A 14,219-nucleotide genomic window follows, 5' to 3' on the forward strand; every position below is an offset into this window, starting at 1 on the left:
TGGAACGCTTTGGTTTTGGAACGGACTTCCAGGACAGACTAAGTTTGGGAACCAAGGGACCACTGTACATATAAATATCTTTTCCCCACGCCCAAAGGAAATGACCAATGGCAGATGTGAGGTGGGGGGCTGAGGATGACAGGGGTGGCCACCTGCCAGGGATTATTTCCATGGGATTCCAGAATTGGCAAGGGGTGGACCAGATGCCCCTCGGGTCCCTTCCAAATTCTGGGACTCTGTCTTCTTGTGGCACCAGCAAGTTCCAAGAAAGACCAATACTTTGCTGAAGCCGCAAAGAGGAACTCTGATTTTCATTTGTGACAATCTTAGGGGTGGGTTTTTATGTTTTGGGAAATTACTAAGCTACATGGACTGGGAAGACCTTTAGAACCGGGGGGGGGGGGGACTTTTGTCTGGGAAGCACCAAGAAAGAAGAAAAAAGCCAGGAGGGATTCCCAGGGTGAGCCCCCTTCTGTCTTGCAAACAGCAACCCGTTGGATTTAAGAAGTGTTTCTGTTACTGTTTGGGGAAATTATGATGTGCTTTGATTTCCCTTCCGTATTTTTAGTGACAGGTAGGTAGCCGTGTTGGTCTGCCGTAGTTGAAACAAAATTAAAAAATGCCTTCCAGTAGCACCTTAGAGACCAACTAAGTTTGTCATTGGTATGAGCTTTCGTGCATCTGAAGAAGTGTGCATGCACACGAAAGCTCATACCAATGACAAGCTTAGTTGGTCTCTAAGGTGCTACTGGAAAGTCTGTTCATTTATCACAGGGGGGTGCTAAGGGCCACATTCCTCCCTTGGCAACTTTCTGAGGGCCGCATCCATGGGGGGCAGGGCCAGAGACAAAAATGGGTGGGGCAGAAAATGCAAATTTCTGCCTTTGCTCAGTAATAATAATAATAATAATAATAATAATAATAATAATAATAAAGACTGCACAGGAAAGACTGTCATGTAGGTACTTTTGCCCTTTGGTTGTCACCCAGTGTTTTTGTAGGAAAGAGGCCAGTGGTTGGACTTTGGAAAAGTAGCGCTGTTGACTTAACTGTTGTTGTTGTTTAGTCGTTTAGTCGTGTCTGACTCTTCGTGACCCCATGGACCAGAGCACGCCAGGCACTCCTGTCTTCCACTGCCTCCCGCAGTTTGGTCAAACTCATGTTCGTAGCTTCGAGAACACTGTCCAACCATCTCATCCTCTGTCATCCCCTTCTCCTAGTGCCCACCATCTTTCCCAACATCAAGGTCTTTTCCAAGGATTCTTCTCTTCTCATGAGGTGGCCAAAGTATTGGAGCCTCAGCTTCAGGATCTGTCCTTCCAGTGAGCACTCAGGGCTGATTTCCTTCAGGATGGAGAGGTTTGATCTTCTTGCAGTCCATGGGCCTCTCAAGAGTCTCCTCCAGCACCATAATTCAAAAGCATCAATTCTTCGGCGATCAGCCTTCTTTATGGTCCAGCTCTCACTTCCATACATCACTACTGGGAAAACCATAGCTTTAACTATACGGACCTTTGTCGGCAAGGTGATGTCTCTGCTTTTTAAGATGCTGTCTAGGTTTGTCATTGCTTTTCTCCCAAGAAGCAGGCGTCTTTTAATTTCGTGACTGCTGTCACCATCTGCAATGATCATGGAGCCCCTTCTATTTGCCAGGAGGTGATGTTGACTTGACTATCCGATAGTAATTATCCAGATTATCCCACAGGTTTTCTCCATCTGGCCTGGGAAGGTTAATGTTTTGAAAGGGTTCATATACAGAAGCTGAATGCTTGGAGTGGGCCCTCAGCTCCAGCACTTTCCAGCTCAAGTCGGCAAGAGCGGACGCCCTGGCAAGGGGAGAACCCTCTCTTTGTCTTCCATGCAGGCAAGCAAGAGGCATTGCCAGAGTTCAAGGCCACAGCCCAGGCGGGCAGGAACCTGGCAAGGCAGGGGCACAGAGGGGGGTGGCCTGGGGAGAAGGCGACCTTTGCCACTGCTGCTGCCCCCCCCCAGTTCTGAGGCAGCCCACACAAAACATAAGACTCCGAAGAGCTACTGCTGGATCAGGTCAAGGAAGACCCCCCACAACTTGCTTTATTTACTGCAGCTTTTGTTCCTGCCTTTTCTCCAAGGAACTCAAGGTGGCAAGGACATGGTTGTCCCCCAACCCTGCGAGGTAGGCTAGGCTGGGAGAGGCGGCCGCGATCGCCCACTGAGCTTCATGGCCAAGCTGGGATTTGAACCCTGGTCCATCACTTTAACTTTACACAACGGCTGGCTCCCTAACTTAAATTCCTCCCCATTTCCTGGGCCTCTGCCTCCTACCCCCTGGCAGGCTGCCAGGAAGGAGGAAGGTAGCAGCCTTTTCTGCTGAGCAGGGTGGGGGCACGTGGTTGTTGCCCTTCCTTGCTGGAGCCACATCATGGGAAGGGGTGTCTCTCGGAGCGAGGGGGAACTGTCAAGCTCCCTTGTTATTTTGGCTAGGGGGTGCTGGATGATGTTCATGCATTCTGGTTATATTTACAACACTAAAACGATGCTTTTGGAATGTCCTGTTATTTGCTATGTTTTTACGAAGTTGCCTTTTGCAGTGTCTGGTTTTGAAACTCAGCTCTGGATACGACTTTTTGTGTGGAAAAGCAGCGTGCACATGAAACGAAGGCATGCTTTCACCTGAAGAACCGCAGGCCAGGCCTCCCTCCTCCTCCTCGCTGCCAGGCCAGCAGGAAAATGGGGTCCCCACCCCACGAGCTCCGCTGTCTGGCGTGGGGCAGTCCGGGGTTCCTCAGCTCTCACGGAGGGCTACATCTATCATTGCTCAGCCCAGCTCACTCAGCTCAAAAGAGGCAGCTGGAAATTCCTGCCTGGGGCTGGGTCTCGGCTGGCTTCCTGTCCCCCTGCATGATGGTCTGGTTTCCCTTCCTCAGAAGCTTCTCAGGGCAAATCCAGAGCTGCGTCACCCAAGCCCTGGGGGAAAAGAGCCACACAGCTTCTGTGGGGAAAGGCCAAGGGGGGTGCTCGGGCCCTCCTGCAGGGGAAGAACAGCCAGGCCCTTCGCAGTGGCGTAGCAAGGTCAGGTGGTACCCGGTGCGGAAAATTTCTTGTCACATTGAAATCATTCAAAGAAGGAAATATAAGATACTTACAGTTGCAAGTGTTATTTTCTGGTTTATTTACTTAACATTGTGAGCATTAGCCCTTAAAACCTGTTTTTCACGATGGGAATTTCTTATGAATGGATTTTTATTTTGTTGTTGTTTAGTTGTTTAGTCGTGTCCGACTCTTCGTGACCCCATGGACCAGAGCACGCCAGGCACTCCTGTCTTGCACTGCCTCCGCAGTTTGGTCCAACTCATGTTTGTAGCTTCGAGAACACTGTCCAACCATCTCGTCCTCTGTCGTCCCCTAGATTTTATTTTATTTTTTGCTTAATTTCGCTAGTTTGCAGCCTACTGTTGATGTGGACTGCAGGTAGCTGAGTTGCTGTGTGAGTACAACTGCAAAAAACAAGCACCAGTGCAGATATACCTCCACTCTTAAAGAGTTACGGTACCTAAAATACAAGAAGAGCCAGTGGTGGAGGAAGGAGGTGGGGGTGCAGTACGCCCTGGGTGTCATCACTAAGGGGGGTGACAATGACAAAAAATAGGGTTTTTTTCAAAATAAATAAATAAATAGGGCTCACAAAACACCCGGGGCAGACCACACCCACCACACCCCCTTCCTACACCTCTGCCTTCAGATGTCTTCTAAAAGTAAGATAGTTGCTTATTTCCTTGACATCTGATGGGAGGGTGTTCCACAGGGTGGGCGCCACCACCGAGAAGGCCCTCTGCCTGGCTCCCTGTAACCTCGCTTCTCGCAGGGAGGGAACCGCCAGAAGACCCTCGGCGCTGGACCTCAGTGTCCGGGCTGAATGATGGGGTTGGAGATGCTCCTTCAGGTATACTGGGCCGTTCACGGGGCAGTGCCGGATTAAACCCTGTGGAGGCCCCTTGGCAGTCAAAATCCGGGCAGGGGGCAGGCCTTGTGTGCACGCTGGAATCACATTGAACTAAGAAAGCTTGATTGTCGTTTTCTTTCAAGATCAAATCAATATTATTTTGATCCATTGTCGCGGGACCCTGAAAAAGTGTGAGGCCGGTGCCTGTTCTGCCTATTTGGTAATCCAGCCCCTTTGGCTGCAGGAGAGAGAGAAAAAGGAAGTTGAGGGACACCTCCTGCTGCGCTGTAGCTGTTCCCCACAATGAAATGGAAATCTCAACAATTTTCAGGCACTTTTTCTAATTTTTTTTAAATAAACTTTATTAAACAAGAAAATACCTTAAAATACACACAAAACAAACATACCGTACAAACATTCTATAAGGGGGTGTATGTGAAAGAACATATAGAATGAAAATCAAGAATTTTTACAGAGTTTCTGGTTAATATTTTCCTTTATCTTAGTTTAAACTATTTATAATACTTCCTTCTATCACAAGACTCATTCGATATCTGCCAGGAAACCTTTAGTATCACAGCACCCTTTGAGATATTCCTTAATTCTTTTCCATTCCTTATGAACATCTTGTGCTGAGTTTCCTCTCACTGTCCCAGTTCTCCTTGCTAGCTGTAAATACTCTTATTATAAATTTAGTTTGCCATTCGATCTTTTCCAATTTCTTGCTACTAGAATCCTTGCGGCAGTTGTTAATTGACAGGCACTTTTGGATGCTCAGCAGCCCTGTGTGGTTACAACAACCCTGTAAAATAGGCCAGTGCTATGCGCTCCCCAAATTGCAGCTAAATCCCTCGCAGATTGGCATCCACCCTCTGCTTAAAAGCCTCCAAGGAAGGAGAGTCCACCAATGTCCTAGAAAGTTCTTCCTAATGTTTAGTCCGAATCTCCTCTCCTGCCCACCCCCCTGGAGCAGCAGAATCATAGAATCATAGAGTTGGAAGAGACCACAAAGGGCCATCCAGTCCAACCCCCTGCCAAGCAGGAAACGCCATCAAAGCATTCTTGACATATGCCTGTCAAGCCTCTGCTTAAAGACCTCCAAAGAAGGAGACTCCACCACACTTCTTGGCAGCAAATTCCACTGTCGAATAGCTCTTACTGTCAGGAAGTTCTTCCTAATGTTTAGGTGGAATCTTCTTTCTTGTAGTTTGAATCCATTGCTCCGTGTCCGCTTCTCTGGAGCAGCAGAAAACAACCTTTCTCCCTCCTCTATATGACATCCTTTTATATATTTGAACATGGCTATCATATCACCCCTTAAACTTCTGCTTCTCTGGAGCAGCAGAAAACAACCTTTCTCCCTCCTCTATATGGCATCCTTTTATATATTTGAACATGGCTATCATATCACCCCTTAACCTTCTCTTCTCCAGGCTAAACAAGCTTGCTCCCTCTAGCAGCCCTCAGGTATTGGAAGATGGCTCCTCTCAGTCTCTCCTCTCAGTCTCCTCTTCTGCAGGCTAAACAAACCCAGCTGCCTCAACCGTTCCTCATCAGGCTTGGTTTCCGGACCCTTCATCACCCTGGTCGCCCTCCTCTGCTCACCTTCCAGCTGCTCAATATCCTCCTCCTTCAACTAGCCTGCACTGACTGCCAGCAGATCTCCAGGGTTTCAGATGGGGGGGGGGACATTCCCAGCCCCCCCCCCGGGAGATGCAGCCCAGGACAGAAGACCTGCATGCCAAGCAGATGGTCCAATCCTGCGCTATGGAGACACCTAGCCTGCCTCGAAGGATGTGGGGAAGGTCTCCCTTTGGAAACGGGGCTGCAGGCAGAACAGCAGGTGCCTCTGAATTCCGACAGAGGAGCATCACCTCTCAGGAGGGGCCAGGTCCAGGTGGGGGGGGGGTTGCCACGGTGACAAGGACCTGCCCTCCTTTGTGACATCTCTTGCTTCTCCCTTAAAAGCCACAGACTTGCAAGCAGCCATTGTGGGTTAGTAGTGAGGCGAGTTGAGTAGTAGAGAGAGGAGTTGGTGGTGGTTGGAGACAATCAGGACAGGTGTTCATTTATTTTGATTTTGATTTATTTTAGTTTAGTCGTGTCCGACTCTTCGTGACCCCATGGACCATTCATTTGATTTTATTTCTTTTTGATTTGATTTATTATTTGACTTTTTTATTTCAACACTTTTATTTTACTTTTTGGGACCCAGGTGGTGCTGTGGTTAAACCACTGAGCCTAGGGCTTGCTGATCAGAAGGTTGGCGGTTTGAATCCCTGTGACGGGGTGAGCTCCCGTTGCTTGGTCCCAGCTCCTGCCAACCTAGCAGTTCGAAAGCACATCAAAATGCAAGTAGATAAATAGGAACCGCTACAGTGGGAAGGTAAACGACTTTTCCATGTGCTGCTCTGGTTCGCCAGAAGCGGCTTTGTCATGCTGGCCACATGACCTGGAAGCTGTACACCGGCTCCCTCGGCCAGTAAAGTGAGATGAGCGCCGCAACCCTAGAGTTGTCCATGACTGGACCTAATGGTCAGGGGTCCCTTTACCTTTATTTTACTTTTTATTTTATTGTTCTTTATTTTACATTTTTATTTTGTGCACATTTGGTATATATTTTGTGCATAGAGGAGTAGTTAGGGGTAAGTGTAGGGGTTGGGGTGAGAGTTAGGCTTGGGTGGGCATTTTAGATAGTTACCCAGCTTAGAGAGGAGGGTGGGAATTTTTCGTGAACAAAATATGCAGACTGTAAGTAGGATTCCTTCCCTTTCTCTTGGTCCTCTGGGGGTGGGGGGTGAGTCCTGGGGTCCCCTGCACAGTCTTGGGCTCTCTGGAAATAGACCCAGCCAATCTTCTCCAGAGAGCTCAGCCCCTCCATACTCTTTCCCTGCCTTCTCCTTTTTCTCTCCCCTCTCATCATTTGCATTTACTAGGAGCTCAAGGTGGCCTTCATGGTTCTCCCTGCCACCAATTGTTATCTTCACAGCAGCCCTGCCAAGTAGGCTAGGCTGGCCCAAGGTCCACCAGGGAGCTTCATGGCTGAGTGGGGATTTGAACCCTGCTCTCCCAGATCCCCCTACTCCAGCCCTCCAACCGCTACACCTCTGCCTGGCTCCATTTTGCATCTCTCCAGCTGTCCTACGACATCAGCCTTCTCCCCCTTCCTGGGGGTCTCTCTGGCTCCAAGGAAGACTCCACCGCCTTCCTCATGTTCTGCTCCTCTTCTGGGACACCCTGAGGCTTGGGGGTCCCTCCTAGGGGTCTCCTCCCTCTCCAGGAAGGGCAGAGCAGCCCTTTAACAGCTGGCAATGCTTCTCTCTTTCCTTTGGGCTGGAGCTCTTGAACCCAGAGCACTTGGGGCCTTCCTTTATTTCTCTCTCTGCCAGCCCTTTGTGCTCTGGGCTGCCTCTTTCCAGCTCTGGTGATGCCCTTTCAGGTCACTTGAACTGCAGAGAGATGGTAGGAATTGGGCCAGACTCCCCTCCTCACACACAGACACCCCCCAAGAATTGGAGCTGCCGGCTTCTGAGTCGCTCTCTCTGCTTCATCTCTTTTAGGTTCAGCCGGTGCTTGAGGCTCCTGATCTGCTGCAGCAACGGGGGGGGGGGCAGCAAGGCCTGGAGCAGCCCGGGGCATCAGGTCAGCAAGTGGCCCTCCTTGGGTACCTCCTAGAGGTACTATTGAAACTGTTCTCTGTAATTCCATCACTGTCTGGTATGGTACAGCCTCTAAGCTGGATAAGAAGAGGCTCCAACGAGCAGTAAGAACTGCAGAGAGGGTAACTGGTGCTAGTTTGCCTCCAATAGAGACACTTTATGCCACTTGAGTCAGGAAGAGGGCAGAGAGAATTGCTGTAGACCCTTCGCATCCTGGTCATCACCTGTTTGATTTACTCTCATCCGGACGTCAGTACAGGACTCTATATACAAAAACATCTAGGCACAGGAATAGCTTTTTTCCTTGTGCCATCAAATTGTTGAATCTGTAGTTGTGGGCGGAAGGGAAGCCAGTTGGTGGTATGGGGTCTTTTCGCTGTGATGTTGTATTGTGAGGGGAATAGTGTAGTCAAAGCAAAATTCCAAGTATGGTTGATACTTGGCCAATAAACTCTCCTATCCTATCCTATCCTTTTTGAGACAGAGGAGGGCAGGAATGGGCATGGGGGGCAGCCAGTCCAAAGATGCAAAGAGCCAGACGGCTGGATCCGACCCACGACCCATCTGGCCCAGCGTATGGAAACCACCCCCCACCCCCCCGTGACCACCCCGTTTTTTGGGGTCCAATGGAGGTAGCAGGGGGCTGGGCTGCGGGGCAAGGCAGGGGGGGCAGTTGTCAGCTAGAGGGGCACCTCTGGGGAGCCATGTTCTGGGGGCAGGAGGCCAGGATTGCCCCCCAAGGCCTGGGGTGTCCCTCCCATGTAGTAGGACTTGGAATCCAGGAGAAAACTCTTGGGATAGCCTTGCCAGGGGCTCAGGGACGAACTCACCTCTTCCCATGGCCTTCTCTTTGCAGATGATGAAGAAGACGAAGAGTTTGGATTTGATATCCCGCTTTATCACTATCAGAAGGAGTCTCAAAGCGGCTAACATTCTCCTTTCCCTTCCTCCCCCACAACAAACACTGTGAGGTGGGTGGGGCTGAGAGACTTCAGAGAAGTGTGACTAGCCCAAGGTCACCCAGCAGCTGCATGGGGAGGAGTGGGGAAGCAAACCCAGTTCCCCAGATTACGAGTCTACCGCTCTTAACCACTACACCACACTGGCTCTCACTGCGGTTCCACATCCCTGCCCCAGGGGTGAGCATTGGAGAAAACAAGAGCAGGGACTGGATCCCTCAGACCTGCCCCCCCACTGCACTCTCAGATGAAACTGATAGCCTGACTTTTGCATTTCAGCTGCTGGAGGAAGATCAGTTCTTCCTCTTGGAGGTCACCCAGAACTGCCAGGCGGCTCGGCTCAGGGGGCTCTGAACCCTAAAGCGCTCCAAGGAGGAGGTTGCCCAAGCCATTCTTGTGCGTGGTGGGTGGTGTGAGGGACCCCCGTGGGGAGGGAGGGGCAGAGAGGGGCTTTGGGGGAAGGGTTGTGCATCCCCGGGAGAGGAGGACTCTGCTGGCTTAGGAAAAGACAAGCCTGGTGTTTGGGGTCGGAGCTGTCCCCCAGAGACCCCCCCTGGAAGGAGTGGACTTTCCTTCTCTTCCAGGACATCTTTGGCCACTTGGAGCCTTCAGAGATCGCCCCCTGACCCTGGCCTCCAGCCGCTCACTCTAAGTGTCCTGACGGCAACAGGAGTGGTTGGGTGGAGTATAAATATATTATTATTATTATTATTATTATTATTATTATTATTATTGGGTGGAGTATAAATGGGTGGAGTATAAATATATTATTATTATTATTATTATTATTATTATTATTATTATTATTAGCCTTCCTCCTGCTACTGCTACTACCACCAGCCTCTCCCTCAGTCACTCCATGCTCAGGCAGGAGTAGCACAGCGTGGCGTCCCTTACCTCGGACATCTTTATTATTATTTTTGAAATAGATCTTTTTGCCATTTGTCACCCCGCTCAGTGATGACACCCAGGGCGGCCTGCACCCACCGCACCCCATTCCTACGCCTCTGGCCCTTTGGCTACAGGACTTCCCAGGCGTCGGGACTGTCACTCCCCCTAAGCAGAGTGGCCAGTTGCAGCGGCGTAGCTAGCTGCCTGGCTGCCCAGGGCGGCAAATCCGAAGGCACCCCGCCACCGGACTGGGTGTCCGTCGTGCACATGCGCCGCGCGTCAAGACGCATGCGTCATGATGCACGACGCATGAGTCATGACGTGCGGCGCATGCACACAAAGGAGGCATGCGCCATGCCGCACGATGCACGTGCCACAGTGCGCAGGGCACGCGGCGCACAGCGCATGTGCACACAGGAGGCATGCACCGCGCCGCCGCAGCAAACCCCCCAAGCAAGCTGCAGAGTGAGGCAGTCAGAGCTTCTCCTCCACGTCGCGCGGCAGCCCCGTCCAGCCTGCTGCCCCCTGCCCCCTATTACTACGCCACTGGCCAGTTGTGCCTCCCAATGGTCACGGTTTTGCAGGCAGGAGCCCTCTGAATACCAGAAGCTGAGGTTTGCACATACAAAGTGGATTTTTGTGCCCTAACAAAACAAAGCCACTTTTTTCAAAGGTTTGGAAACTTTTGAGGAAATGCAACAGAAAGTGTGGAGTGAACATATGACTGTGAAAACATCCCACAAGCAAACCAGGAAGAATGTGAGATGGTGATGTTGTTTGCATTGATATCCCACCTTTTCCTCCAAGGAACTCCAGGTGGCAGCCACGCTTCGTGCTTCTCCCTCTCCTGGTTTAATCCCTTCAAGAAGCCAGCAAGGGAGGCTGTGCTGAGAGGCAGCAACTGGCTCCCCAGGTCACCCAGGGAGCTTCGTGATGCCCAAGTGTGGGGCTTTGAACCCTGGTCTCCCAGGTCCAAAGCTCTAAGCACCACCCTGGCTCTCGGAACATTTAGAGGCAAAGCATTGAGGGACGAAAGCTCCTTGCCATGTAACTGCCCCACCAACAAACCCGAACGAATGCTCAATAAAGACTGGCTGTAACCTCAGCTCCATGTAAGCCTCCTGCAAGCAAATCAGGTTGCATGGTCAACAAGCAGGTTGTCTGGAGGGGGGGGGGGCGCACAAAGCCCCCTCCTCCAAGGCAAGGCCTGTCCAGAGCCCTTCGGATCCCCTTCACTCTCAGAGCACATTCAGCAGGTCAGGTGCAAGAGAGAATATGCTACCTGATTCCCCCCCCCCCAATGCACAAGAAGGTGTGTCCTTATCTGAAGCAAATCTCTGCAGGTGCTTCCCCTAGGACATCCCCAGCCGTGCCTCTTTTTGAATCCCCCCCCCAATATTCTGCAGGGTCTGGTCCCATGAGTAAAAACCTCCCTGATGACCTCAATGATCTTGCAGATCTAGAAACAGCCCAGGCCAATGGCTCATCTTGTCCAGCATCCTGTTCTCACACTGTGGCCAAGCAGATATAAGCAGGATCCAAGCACAAGAGCAGTACCCTCCCCTCCTGTGGCTTCCAGCAACTGGTCTTCAGAAGCATTGCTGTCTCCAGCTGTGGGGGCAGAGCATTCTGGCTAGGAGCCACGGAGAGCTACTCTCATCCTCCATGGATTTGTTGCATCCTCTTTTTGAGCCATCCAAGTTGGTGGCCATCCCTGCCTCCTGTGGGAGGGAGTTCCACAGCTTAACTATGTCCTGCATGAAGAAGGACCTTCATTTGTCCTGAATCTCCCAGCCTTCAGCTTCACGGGATGTCCGTGGGTTCTAGCGCTAGCAAAGAGGGAGAAAAACTTCCCTGTCTACTTTCTCCATGCCAGGCAACCCAGTCAGATGGGCGGGGTACAAATAATAATAATAATAATAATAATAATAATAATAATAATAATAATAATAAAACTTTGCACGTCTCTTCTCACTTGCCTTTCGTCTAAACTAAAAAGTCTCAGGCCCTGCACTCTTTCTTCATCTCTGCCTCTCCAGCTGCTCCACTCAGCAACCTGGTTTCCACAACTTCTGGACCGGTCTCTTTCTGGACCGGGTGTACCCAGGATCAAAACTAGGGGGGCAAGGCACGGGAGGGGAGGGGCCACAAAGTGGGAACATGGGTGGGGCTACGGAGCCCCGCCCACAGATATGAACTAAGTCTGATCAGCAGGCACGCCGCAGCGGCACCAAGTCGAGCAGAGTGCATTCCCTCCATGCCTGCCTCCCCCCCGCAACCCATCCAGCAGCTGGCACCGCCAAGCGAGTGAGTGAGGGGAGCATGCCCCCCACCTCCCACCTCCCATCCCCCGCTGCCACCGCCCCCTTCTCCCCCTTTCCACGCGCTCCCGCCGCATGCTCGTGCCGGGGTGGAAAGGCAGCCGCTGCCGCCGCAGCTCAGCTCCTCAGGCACCCCCCATTTTGTCCTGCCAAAGGAGGGCCGTGGCCGCTCGTCGTCACTCACTGGGCTCTCCCGTGCGCAGCGGAGAGGTCCGGGCCATAACCATTTAATTTTTTTGCTTTTTTTTTGCTTCTGGGGGGCAACTGTCCCCCCTGCCCCGCGCTGGGTACGCCCATGACTCAAGCCATCCTTGCCCAGGAAATAAACAAACAAGGACCTTGTTTTGTTTGTCTTGAATCTCCTGCTGCTCATCTCCCTCCAGTTTTCTGGATCTGCTTCTTGCAAACCTCCCATTGGTTCGTTCCTTCATTTTCAGGAGAGAGGCTAGCTCAGGCGGCCTGCCAGGAGGATGGTGCCCCGTGGCTGATGCCTTTGCACAGCCCTGGGCCTCCTTCACCTCCTGCTGCCCTGGAGGCAGCTGAGCTGGCTTCCTTGCCCTGACCCAGAGGCCCCACCTGCACCAGCGGGCAACTGGCTGCCCTGTAGCCTAAGGCTGCCCAGAGGGGTCCATTGTGAGCCAAAGTGAAACAGAAAACCCCTGAATACAACTCTGACCTACCGGTACCTGCTTTTCTAAATTCAGATTATTTGGAGGAAAGCTAGCATCTCCCTAAGGCAGAAATCCCTTCCCCACAAGTCACTCTGGGGCTCCGGCTGGGGCTGCCGGGGTGAGTGATCACAGAATCATAGCGCTGGAAGGGTCATCAATTCAAGCCCAACCGCCTGCAATGCTGCCTTCCAAGTTTTCTCTCTCTGCTGGGGAATCCTTAGCCCCTGCCAACGTGGCACCTTCCATCTGCCCAAAGCAGCATGACCCGGAGTTGGGGGTCCAAGCCCTTTGGAGGGCATGAGGCTGGGGATTGGTCCCTGCTCCCCTCAACTGCCGTTGGGTGGAGCAAGAGGCTGTACCAAAGGCCACCTTCCATGCTGTCTCTCATGCCAAAGGCAGCGGCACAATACATGATGGGCAGAGCCAGGATTTCTGTTGGGGGAAGCAGGCTTTTGCTGGGGGGGGGGAAAGGAACCTCAGATTTGTATTGATTTTGATTTATTTAGGGGGCAGCTTCCCCCACCCCCTTTGGCTACGTCCATGGTACGATAGGTGTCGTGGGCCCCACTTGGAGGAAATCATCGCCAAGGGTGCCAGCTCCCTCCAGAGCACTCTGGCGGGGAGACGAACATAAGGATAGTCTGCAGCCCAAGGGAGCCAAAGAAGAAGAAGAAGAAGAGGAGGAGGAGGAGGAGTAGTAGTAGTAGTAGTTTGGATTTGATATCCCGCTTTATGACTCCCCGAAGGAGTCTCAAAGCGGCTAACATTCTTCTTTCCCTTCCTCCACCACAACAAACGCTCTGTGAGGTGAGTGGGGCTGAGAGACTTCAGAGAAGTGTGACTAGCCCAAGGTCACCCAGCAGCATGCATGTGGAGGACCGGAGACACGAACCCGGTTCCCCAGATTAGGAGTCTACCGCTCTTAACCACTACACCACACTGGCTCTCCCCGTCTAGTCCAGCCCTAGGAAGGAAATGTTTGGGGCTGCCCTGTGAGGTCTCCTGGGCTCTGCACCCAACCAGCAGGATTCAGAGCAGGCTCTCTGCCCCACCCTCCTTTGATTGCGATGGCATTTGATTGCCACTTAGAATCATAGAATCCTAGAGTTGGAAGAGACCCCAAGGGCCATCCAGTCCAACCCCCTGCCGAGCAGGAAACACCATCAAAGGATTCTTGACACTTCAACCATCTAAGGTTGATTCAATTGCCCCCTGGTTCCTGAAAGAGATCTGCACTCACCCTTTCTTCCTTGGAGGGCAAGGGGAATTTTGTGGTTTGCCTCAGGTGCCCAGATGTCTTGGGCTGGCCCTGGCTGCCTCCCACGGTGCAGGCAAAGCACAGCCATCCTGGCTTGTAGCCACCAATAGTCATTTCCTCTGTGCATTTTTCCAATTTCCCTCTAGTTTGGAAGCTATTGCTGTGTCCTGCAGCCTTGAGTTCCACAGTACTTCCCTTGATCTAGACGCTACACGCCTATTGATGCAGCCCAGAATTGCATTGGCTTTTTTAGCTGCTGCATCACACTGCTGACTCATGTCAAGTTTGTGATCTACCAAGACTCCTAGATCCTTTTCACATGTACTGCTCTCAAGCCAGGTGTCTTCCATCCTGTATTTGTGCCTTTCTTTCTTTTTTGCCCAAGTGTAGTACTTTACATTTCTCCTTGTTAGAATTCATCTTGTTTGCTTTGGCCCAGTTGTCTAACTTGGCAGCTATGGTGAGGATGGGCGCCTTCAGGTGCTCCAGCTGCAAGGAAACATGTCTCTCCCGCATCGATCTCTGCAACCGCAGCAGG

The sequence above is a fragment of the Zootoca vivipara genome, chromosome 7 (genome assembly GCF_963506605.1).
Source record: "Zootoca vivipara chromosome 7, rZooViv1.1, whole genome shotgun sequence".
Classification (NCBI taxonomy): domain Eukaryota; kingdom Metazoa; phylum Chordata; class Lepidosauria; order Squamata; family Lacertidae; genus Zootoca; species Zootoca vivipara.